General features: G+C 46.0%; 1 pseudogene; it reads right to left on the reverse strand.

The window, feature by feature from the left end:
* Positions 1–11,054: 11,054 nt before the first annotated feature.
* On the reverse strand, positions 11,055–11,402 carry LOC139000477 (protein p13 MTCP-1 pseudogene; annotated as a pseudogene).
* Between the last annotated feature and the right edge of the window lie 457 nt (positions 11,403–11,859).

Genomic DNA, 11,859 nt, shown 5'->3' on the forward strand with positions numbered 1-11,859 from the left:
GACCCCTCCGTGGTCCAAGGAGCAACAGCCACAGCTTCTCAGAGCCTCTCAACACTTCGGTCCTGGTATCGAAAGACAGGGGTTCGGGTCTCCAAACGCATTTTACCTGGGCTTTCATCTTTATGGTATTTACGGTTGTGTTTGTGGTTGCCTTTGGTTGATTTTGCAAATTTATAGATCTCAACTTTTCTTTCTTTTTTATGTTTAGATCTCACTTCTAAAACAAACTGTACAAAACCTTCTTGAAGTGTAATATGTCTCTGTGAAGGTAACATGGTCCTATAGAATTTTTAAAATATTTTTCAAATGACAGTTGACATACAACCTTAGGTTCATTTCAGAGGTACATCCCAATGATTAGATATTATATAATGGACTAAGAAATCATGCAATTAATCTCATACCCTTCTGACACCATAATATTACTAGTGGCTCAGTGCACAAAATTCATGCACTTGGGGGCGCCCTTCAGTTAGCCCTGTGGCCTCTCACAGTCCGGGACGCCTTGATGGATGTCCAACTGACAGATTAGGCTAGCTTTAGTGCTGCCCTGGAGGCTCCCACCACCCCCTTGTACTCGGCAGCTGTGAGCCTGGCTTTTGGCTGAGCGGCGCTCGAGTGCACTGACCACCAGTGGACAGCTCCTGCCATGAGTATCTGCCCCCGGTGGTCAGTGCATGTCATAGCGACCAGTCATTCTGCAGTTTGGTCGATTTTCATATGAGCCTTTTCTTATATAGGATTGACTCAATGCTCTACTTTACTGTGCCATGACTATTCTTTCGTTTTTTCATATAGTTTTACTGATTTTAGAGAGGAAGGGACAGGGAGAGAAAAAGAAAGATCAATGATGACAGAGAATCACAGATTGGTTGCCTCCTGCACGCACCCAACTGGGGATCAAGACTGTAACCCAGGCAGGTGCCATGACTGGGAATCGAATCGACATCTCCTGGTTCCTAGGTTTAAGCTGAACAACTGAGCCGGGTCAGCCTGGCTCTTTTCCTTTCTTTTCTTTTCTTTTCTTTTCTTTTCTTTTCTTTTCTTTTCTTTTCTTTTCTTTTCCTTTCTTTTCCTTTCCTTTCCTTTCTTTTCTTTACTTTTCCTTTTGTCTTAATTAAAACTTCGTAGTTGGTTCAAATTTTTTTTTTTTTGTCCTGACACCACCACCTTTTTTCTGATCAACTCAGAGGGAACTCACAAACCATAGAACAACCCACCCCATGCAAATAATATGCAAATAATATCCTTTACCTTTAACAGGTGGCAGAGGAACAAAACTAAAGTCAGCGACCTGGTGGGCTTCTTAACAGCGGTCTTGCTTCTCAGGTGCTGGCGAGAGAGGCAAGACCAAAATATTCAGGGACAGACAGATACTAGGATAGGTGATCAGGCAAACAGGAAACAAAGAAACAAGTGAAACAGCAAGTAGGATTCCTGAGGTCTCATAACATCACTTATAGAATGATCGCTCCCTTCTTCAAACCTCAGCCATGCTCTTGGCAAGAGCTGTGTAGTTTTGCTGCTAAACTCACTTTAGTCCACAAAGTCCAAATTCCTCCCTCAGATCAGACTCCATCCCCAATCCTTCCTCCTCCTCCTCCTCCTCCTCCTCCTCCTCCTCCCATCCATCTTTTTCTAACCTGTTCTTCTTGCTCTGAAGGGAAAGCACCATTCTTCGCTCCTTTCCTCTGTGACCGGTCTCTGCTTCCCCCTGTCACCTGCAGAAGAAAGAACATGGCCATGATACACATATTCCCAGGAGTCCATGTACCAGGAATGTGTCCAGAAAAAACAAGGTACCACTGACTCACACGCCAGAAACCAGTCCCGTGATACAGGCGGTGGTGAGGATGGAAAGAGGTTTATTCAGGTGCCGGCAACCTGAGAAAAAGGGGGAAGCTCGTCCCAAAACCCATCTGCACATCTCAGTGCAGGCAGAGGCTTTTATAAGGAGGGAGAGGCCAAACAGAGCAAAGAGGTCAGGGGGTGGGGCTTGAGAAGGTCTCTACATGCCGACAGGCACAGTCCAATCTGATAAGGATCTTGCAAGTGGTCAGGTGTCAGTCCAGTGTGTGTCATCCTAAAATTTGTCCTCCTGGTTCTAATGTTGAAGGTCATCAAATATCCCAGAACTGGGAAGGTCCGAGTTCATATCTTGTAAAATTAGTTCCTAGGATTCTTATACAAACAGGCTGTTTACCTACAAGCTTCATTATTAGTCAGAGTCTGCATTTACAGGAACAATGTGGAAAGAATAGTGAGGTGAGTTGTAATTCCCACTGTGACATGAAAGCTAAGATGCTTCCTTCTTCTTCAAATAATTTTCACCCTTTAAAAAAGTCAAATTGGCCCTGGCCAGTTTGCTCAGTGGTTAGAGTGTTGGCCTGCAAACTGAAGGGTCCCGGGTTCGATTCCCAGTCAAGTGCACATGCCCAGGTTGTGGGCTTGATCCCCAGTGAGGGACCTGAAGGTGGCAGCCGATCTATGATTCTCTCATCATGGATGTTTCTAAGTCTCTCCCTCTCCCTTCCTCTCTGAAAAAAAATAAAAAAATAGAAACAACTCCCAACTCAATGACCTGGACTGAGGCAAACTCTTTCCCAATTAGGAAGGAAAGATGAATGGGTTCCTAAGGAAATGACAGGCATCTGCCTGTTGGCATTTAGCAGAAGCAAAAGAAAAAGAAAAGAAAAGAACCAAGATGGCAGCATAGGGAGTGGACCTGTGCATGCTGCTCTCTCACAGCATCATTGAAACCACCAACTAGGAGGCAAACAACCACCACTCAGAACCATGGGGAAGTTGGCCCAGTGGGAGATCTACAACTGGAAGAAAAGAAAGAAGCACAGTGAGACTGAGTGGGAGCTACAGAGGCACCATAACCAGAGGTACGTAGTCACACGCCAGGCGGGCTGCAAATGGATTCGCAGTTTTTTTCAATCGGAAGCGGTTACAAACCTTCGAATCCTCTGGGCTTGCCCGGGGCGGGTCTCTGAGGCCCCAGATCCCACAGGGAGAGGCAGCCATGGCCTTGCAGTGGTCGGAGAGCAAGGGAAGCTCTGACATGCAGCTGACTGGGGGACAAGAAGTCCTGGTGTCCCGGGGAGGCGAGGGGCGCGGAGACGCTGCCATCGCTATTTCCTCCGCGCTGGCGACTCCCTGAGACCCCACCCTATCATCCGGGCTGTGCCAGAGGCACAAGAGGGAATGACTGTGCTTTTACAAACTCTCAAATCCACTGAGCTGGTTTGGGAGGGTCTCTGAGGCCCCAGGCCCCAAGGCGAGAGATGGCACGGCCTTCCAGCGGTCAGAAAGCGAGGGAGGCTCGCTGGCACTGGGGGACGCAAAGTCCTGGTGTCCTGGATAGGCAAGGGGTCGCTGAGTCTCCGCCCCGGCGACTCCCTGTGACCCTGCCCTACGCAATTTACATTCCCATCTGGGCTATGCCAGACTCACAAGTAGAAACGCCTTTGCTTTTGCAAACTTTCAAATCCACTGAGCTGGTTCAGGCGGGATCATGAGGCACCAGACCCTACGGGAAGAGGCAGCACGGCCTTGCAGCCATCAGAAAGCGAGGGAGGCTCTGTCGCACAGCTGCTCCTTGACGTGCTGCACGATGTGCCAGAACCGGCCCATGGTGTCCAGGTACTGACTGCAAAGGTGGAGTGTCCACCATGAAAGCATGGTGCTCGAGGTCAGCGGGCTGGTGGTGAGTGCGATACGCCCACTGGGGTAGTCGACTGGGCACAACCGTACTTGCAGGTCACCTCCTGTGTCCATGTCGAGATGCAGCCATGTGCGCTGGTTCTCATCCTCATACACCGAGGGCCCACGGATACTCAGGTAGATGGGGTGCGAGGTGAGGTGCACCTTCGATGGGAGCTTGGCCATGACCCCTCCCTCAGTGGTCCAAGGAGCAACAGCCACAGCTTCTCAGAGCCTCTCGCTACTTCTGTCCTGGTATCGAAAGACAGGGGTTCGGGTCTCCAAATGCATTTTACCTCGGCTTTTATCTTTACGGATTTTACGGTTGTGTTTGTGGTGGCCTTTGGTTTATTTTGCAAATTTATAAATCTCAACTTTTCTTTCTTTTCAGTTTTAGAGCTCTCTTCTCAAACAAACTGTACAAAAAGTACGTAAGGTAAAATATGACTCTGTGAATGTAACATGGTCCTATGGAATTTTAAAAACATTTTTTAAATGACAGTTAACATAGAACCTTAAGTTTATTTCAGGGGTACACCACAATGATTAGACATTATATAATGGACTAAGAAATCATGGCATTAATCTCATACCCATCTGACACCATACACAGTTATAATATTACTAGAGGCTCAGTGCACAAAAACATCATTTGCTATCTCTCTCTACCTCTCGCTTCCTCTCTGAAATAAAAAAAAATATACATAAATATATTTATTTTTTAAAAAAGATTACATCAGGGGAAGTTGGAATGCTAGGCCTGAGGAAGGAGGCACGTATAATAGCTACAGGCTACAGCCATTGCAGGCTGAGCTCAAAAAGGCTGGGTGTCCCTGGGGCCAGATTGCGACAGAGACAAGGTTGTGACCATTTCCATGACAACAGGCAGTTCTTGGAAAAAGAGGCTGGACTGCATTCCAATGCCGACTCCCACATCCCAGGGCATTTAATTCCCAGCCAGGACAGAATGTGTTTTCTCTCATCAGAGCAAAACAATCCTTGTGAACAGAACAGGATTCATCTTTCCCATACCCATAGCTCATCTCCACGATTCTATGTCTGCTCCCTACAAAGCTGGTCCATGAATGAGGTGAGGCCATTAGGAGGAATTCAGAGAATAGACGTCACCCATCTTTGTCTTTATCCATGAAAGCAGCGGTTCTCAACCTGTGGGTCGCGACCCCCTTAGGGGTCGAATGACCCTTTCATAGGGGTCGCCTAAGACAGTTGGAAAACACATCTATAATTACATATTGTTTTTGTGATGAATCACTATGCTTTCATGATGTTCAATGTGTAACCATGAAAATCCATCCTGCAGATCAGATATTTCCATGAAGATTCATCACAGTAGCAACATGACAGTGATGAAGCAGCTACGAAAATAATTTTACGGTTGGGGGTCCCCACAGCATGAGGAACTGCATTCAAGGGTCGTGGCGTTAGGAAGGTTGAGAACTACTGATATAGATAGATATAGATATAGATATAGATATAATATAGACTTAGATATAGATATATAGATATAGATGATATAGATATAGATATAGATATAGATATAGATATAGATATAGATATAGATATAGATATTGATGATATAGATATAGTGATGAAGTAGCAACAAAAATAATTTTATGGTTGGGGGTCCCCACAGGATGAGGAACTGCATTCAAGGGTTTCGGCCTTATGAAGGTTGAGAACCACTGCATTAAAGGAAACAGAAACACAGATTTGCGTCAACGTTTTTTCTCAACCAGGCATTTCCATCCTTGCCCTTGGGCAAAACTCGAGATCCTGGCCATGATTGCTGGTAACATGCAGCCACCTCCCTCCCTCACTGACCTGCTTTTCAACCTCAGTTCTACTTACAGTGATGTCTCTTTTATTTTTATTTTTAAAATATATTTGTATTGACTTCAGAGAGAGGAAGGGAGAGGGAGAGAGAGAGAGAAACACCCATGATGAGAGAGAACCATGGACCGGCTGCTTCCTGCACGCCCCCGACTGGGGATGGAGCCCACAACCCGGGCATGTGCCCTGACCGGGAATCAAACTGTGGCCTCCTGGTTCATAGATCGATGGTTAACCACTGAGCCATATGGCTGGGCTTGAAAGGTATTCTTTAAGAAGAGGAAGAAGAAGAATTAGAAGGAAGAGGTGGAAGAGGCGGAGGAAGAGGAGGAGGAGGAGGAGGAGGAGGAGGAGGAGGAGAAGAAGAAGAAGAAGAAGAAGAAGAAGAAGAAGAAGAAGAAGAAGAAGAAGAAGAAGAAGAAGAAATAAAAAATATGGTCCTAGCTGGCTTGACTCACTGGATACAGCATCGGCCTGTGGACTGAAGTGTCTCGGGTTCGATTCTGATATAAGGCACATGCCTGGGTTGTAGGCTCGATACCCAGTAGGGGGTGTGCAGGAGGCAGCCGGTCCATGATTCTCTCTCATCATTGATGTTTCTCTCTCTCTCTTCCACTCTAAAATCAGTAAATATATACATACTTTTTAAAAATAGTCTCAGAGTCATAGAAGGATGAACAGACTGCTGAATGTCAGAGGGAAGGCAGGGGAGGGGGGGCGAGTGGGAAGAGACCAACTAATGAACTTGTGTGCATGTATGCATCACCCATGGACACAGACCATGAGATGGTGAGGACTTGGGGGGGGGGGGGGGGATGGGAGCGGGCTGCAAGAGGTTAATGCCGGAAAAAAAGGAAGACCTATTAATAATTTCAACAGTAAAGATTAACAGGAGAAAAATAAAGGGCTTTTGCAGGCATCACACTCTGAGGAAGTTTGCATTCTGATAGAGGATCAATCCCTTTCCCTTTAATATTTGTCATGTCATTTAAGACAAGCTTTGCTGTTTGAAGAACACCTCTCAGTTAGCGAAAGGCCAGCCGTGTTGATCTTGGCTCACACACAACCAATTTGAATGCAAAAGACTCACAAAAGGAGAGCTCACAGGGTCTGAGTTTGTTTTCACGGGGGATGGCTTGCCTTCTTGAGTGGCTGTGACTGCCATTTGTTCAGCTGGTTGGCGTGTCTTTCAGCCACTATTAGACCTTCAAGTCAATTATGCTGTCCACGCTCAACAGAAATGTATGAGGATGGAAAGCACTGCGAATTCTCTCTCTCTCTCTCTCTCTCTCTCTCTCTCCCTCTCTTTCTCTCTCAGCATATCTAAATGTATAAAGAAGTAGATGGATGATGGATGGATTGATGAAGAGATAGATGCAGATGAATGGATGGATGAATGGATAAGTAGATGGATGGATGGATGGATGGATGGATGGATGGATGGATAGATGGTGGATAGATGGTAGATGGATAGATGAATAAATACATGATGAATTAATGGATATGAATGAATGAGTAGATAGATGGTTGGATAAATAGGTGCATGAATGATGGATGGATAGATGGTGGAAGGATGGATAAATGGTGGATGAGTGGATGGATGGATGGATGGATGGAGAGATAGATGCAGATGAATGGATAGATAGATGGATGAATGAATAAGTAGATGGAAGGATGGATGGATGGATGGATAGATGGGTAGATGGATGGTGGATGGGATGGTAGATGGATAGATGAACAAATGATGAATTAATGGATTTGAATGAATGGGTGAATGAATGGGTAGATAGATGGTTGTATAAATAGGTTCATGAGTGATTGATGGATAGATGGTGGATGGATGGATAAATAGTGGATGAGTGGATGGATAAAGAGATAGATGCAGATGAATGGATGGATGCATGGATAGATGGATGGATAGATGAGTAGATGGATGGTGGATGGATGGTAGATGGATAGATGAACAAATACATGATGAATTAATGGATATGAATGGATGGGTGAATGAATGGGTAGATAGATGGTTGGATAAACGGGTGCATGAATGTTGGGTGGATAGATGGATGAATGAATAAGTAGATGTATGGATGGATGGATGGAGAGATGGGTAGATGAATGGTGAATGGGATGGTAGATGGATAAACAAACAAATGATGAATCAATGGATATGAATGAATGGGTGAATGAATGGGTAGATAGATAATTGCATAAATAGGTTCATAAGTGATGGATGGATAGATGGGTGGATGGATGGATGGATGGATAAATGGTGGATGAGTGGGTGGATGGATGCATGGATGGATGGATGGATAGATGGATTGTGGATTGATGGTAGATGGATAGATGAACAAATAGATGATGAATTAATAGTTACAGTCCATCAGTCCACTGTGTGTTTCCCACAGGGCTGTGGGCCTCATGGGTGAGTGCAGAGTGCGAGAGTCCCACAAGCCAGGGGTCAGGTGCAGCAGAAAGAGAGAGGAAGAGGACCCTGTGTCCAGCGCAGTTAAGTATCTCAGATTTCATGCCATTGCAGTGCCCATGCCTATTCTAGCCACTGACTGGCTCCAAGGTGTGACTGACAGCTAAGCACCCCCCATGTCACCCAGACCTCACTGGGCATGTGTCTATTGTCCATTCCCTTCCCCCAGCAATCTGCTGAGAACAGACTTGGTGATTGTTAACCAGCTTCCTGTTAATCATAACCAGGTTATTAATGCTATCAAATGTGTGGGCTTGCCCGGCCGGCATGGCTCAGTGGTTGAGCATCAACCTAGGAACCAGAAGGTCAAGATTCAATTCCTGGTCAGGACACATGCCCGGGTTGTGGGCTCGATCCCCAGTAGGGGGCGTGCAGGAGGCAGCTGGTCCATGATTCTCTCTCATCTTTGATGTTTCTCTCTCCCTCTCCCTTCCTCTCTAAAATCAATTAAAAAATATATATATATTTTTCAAAAGAGCTCACAGCCTCGAGATTTGTCCTGTGTCCCCCTGCAGACACTCTGTCTCCTGACCCCTTTGGGCTTGATTCCTTCGAGGGCAGTATGAGGGTGACATTTGAATTATGTTGTGTGCTTTTCTTTCCTTTTTTATTTTTTTATTTTCTTCTCCTAAATGCCAACTGTCAGATGCCTGACATGGCCTTACACCCCCATTCATCTTTCCTTCCTAATTGGGGAAGAGCTTGCCTCAGTCCTGGTCATTGAGTGGGAGTTTTGTTTTGTTTTGTTTTTTATTTCAGAGTGGAAGGGAGAGAGAGAAACATCCCTGATGAGAGAGAATCATGGATCGGCTGCCTCCTGCAGGCCTCCACCTGGGCATGGAGCCTGCAACCCAGGCATGTGCCCTTGACTGGAATCAAACCCAGAATCCATCAGGCCGAAGCTCTATCCACTGATGCCTCCTGGGGATCGAGCCCGCAACCCGGGCATGTGCCCTTGACTGGAATCAAACCTGGGGACCCTTGCGTCCGCAGGCCGACGCTCTGTCCACTGAGCCAAAGCAGCTCGGGAGCTAAGTCGTCTTTAAATGACTACCCACCCGGTATGTTAAACCAAAAAATAATAAACTATTTTAACACAATGTGCATGCCATCTGAATGCAGCCATTGCTAATATTTTTTTAAATAATTTTATTGACTCAGAGAGGAAGGGAAATCGAGAGGGAGAGAGACATCCATGATGAGAGAGAATCACGGATCGACCTCCTCCCACTTGCCCCCTACTGGTGATGAAGCCCGAAGCCCGGGGATGTGCCCTTGACCGGGAATCGAACCATGACCTACTGGTTGATAGGTCCATGCTCAACTACTGAGCCACGCCGGCCAGGCCGGATGTGGAATATTTTGAATATGAGAAACACAACTTGGAAACACGTCCCTCACACCCCTCAGTCCTCAGCCTTAAAGGTGTCAATTTGCATTTGCAGACACTTTCCTGCAAGAGGAGAATTTAATCAGCAGTCGGTGATCTCTTTAATGCAACCATGAATGCCCTGAAATTGATTTCTAGGGATCCCCCCGGCTCCCTCTCCAGCCGCCTCTCTCTGGTGCGATGGTAGATTCATTTTATGATTGCTGGGCTTTGTTTGGGGCTGTTTAGTGCTAAACACAATTAAAAACCCAAATGCATCCAGAGCTAGATACTAAAGTCATACACAGAGCCGGCTCGTGCCTTCAGGAGACAAGCCGTGGCATCCCTTGTAATTCCTGAAAGGAAACATGTGATCAGCATAAAAGACCCGTAATCCCCAAAATTTTCGTTCTTTTTTTGGAGAGGGTAGTATTGGTTGATGAACCTCAGGAGATCACCAATGAGAATGCTGTTCATTGAAATGAAAACTATTTCCAGTGATGTCTTCAAACCTTGTCTACCAGGGCTGGGCTAATATTTTCAAGCTTCACATTTTTTCTTTGTCTTTCTCTGTTTAATATATTTTTAATAGAGGACCAGTGCACGAATTCATGCACCAGTGTGGTGCTTCGGCCTGTCCTGCGGGGATCAGCCTAAAATGGCTCTCTGACAGCACTGAAGGGGTCCCAGATTAAGAGAGGGCACAGGCCAGGCCAAGGCACCCCACCGGTGCCCCATTAGGACTGGGGAGAGACAGGGGAGGTTGGCCAGCTGGGGAGGGACTATGGGAGGGCTCCAGGGTGTGTCCAGCATGTTTCACTCAGTCCCAATCAGCCAGACCCCAGCAGCAACCTGACCTACCAGTCTGAATGTCTTCTCCCTGGTGGTCAATGCATGTCATAGCGAGCAGTTGAGCATTCTTAGTATATCATTTGCATATTATGCTTTGATTGGTTGAACAGACGACTGGTTGACTGGAAACTTAGCATATTAGGCTTTTACTATATAGGATTGATTTCATTCAGGAAGGGAGCGAGAAACATCAATGATGAGAGGGAATCTTACATCGGGTGCCTCCTGCTTGCCCACTACTGGGGATCGAGCCCACAACCAGAGCATGTGCCCTTGACCAGAATTGAACCTGGGGCCTTTCAGAGTCCACAGTCTAACCCTCTATCCACTGACCCAAACCAGCTAGGGCTCATTGGTTAACTCTTGTCTGTGCCCTGACCAGGAATTGGACCTTGACCTCTATATCCATAGATCGTTCCTCAACCAACGAGAAACACCAGGTTGGCTCAAAATGGTTTTATTCATTTGAGAGTGAGGAAGGGAGACAGAGAGAAACAGAGAGACAGAGGTAATGGAGGAGGAGGAGGAGAAGAAGAAGAATGATGAGGAGGAGAAAAATAAGAAGAAGTAAAAGAAGAAGAAGTAAAAGAAGAAGAAGGAGAAAGAGAGCTCGTGCGCAGGACAGAGAGAGAGAGAGAGAGAGAGAGAGAGAGAGAGAAATCAATGTGCCCTCGCACCCAGGTGGTGGCAGATAGAACAACAGAGCTTAGTAAAAAGGTGAGCAGAACTATACATGTCCCGTTGGCGTGCCAGCTGGACTTGAGCTTAAGTTGACAAGAGCCAGGGACCACATCATGTGTCCTCGGCTTCTTCCATCAGCTCAAGGATCATTTCCTCCACTCCATCCACCTTGACATGGTGCACGATGCGCCAGAGCCGGCATATGTGGTCCTCGTACTGGCCTCCAACGTTCAGCGTCCACATCAAAGGCATGATGCTTGAGGTGAGCAGGCTTTTGGTGATTGCAGTATGCCCAATGGGGATGTCTTCCTGGCGCAACAGTACTTGCAGGACACCTCCCGTCTCTGTAAACAGATGAAGCCATGTACGCTGGTTCTCGTCCTCATACACCCAGGGCCCATGGATCCTCAGGCAAGTGGGGTGCGAGTTGAGGTGCACCTTTGATGGGAGCTCAGCCATGACTTCTCCGTGGTCCAAAGAGCAACAGCCACAGCTTCTCAGAGCCTCTCAGTACTTTGGTCCTGTATTGAAAGAGAGGAGATTGAGTCTCCAAATGCATTTTACATCGGCTTTTATCTTTATGGTTTCTACGGTTGTGTTTGTGGTTGCCTTTGTTTTATTTTGCAAATTTATAAATCTCAACTTTTCTTTCTTTTTAGCTTTAGATCTCTCTTCTAGAACAAACTGTACAAAACATACTTGAAGTAAAATATGTCTCTGTGAAGGTAACATGGTTCTATAGAATTTTTAAACATTTTTAAAATGACAGTTGACATAGAACATTAGGTTCATTTCAGGGGTACAACCCAATGAATAGACATGATATAATGGACTAAGAAATCACGCAATTAATCTCATACCCATCTGAAACCATACACAGTTATTGTAATATTACTAGAGGCTCAGTGCACAAAAA

Source organism: Myotis yumanensis, unplaced genomic scaffold, assembly GCF_028538775.1.
Source record: "Myotis yumanensis isolate MYYU_CA2020_CCGP unplaced genomic scaffold, mMyoYum1.0.hap1 SCAF_24, whole genome shotgun sequence".
Taxonomy (NCBI): Eukaryota; Metazoa; Chordata; class Mammalia; order Chiroptera; family Vespertilionidae; genus Myotis; species Myotis yumanensis.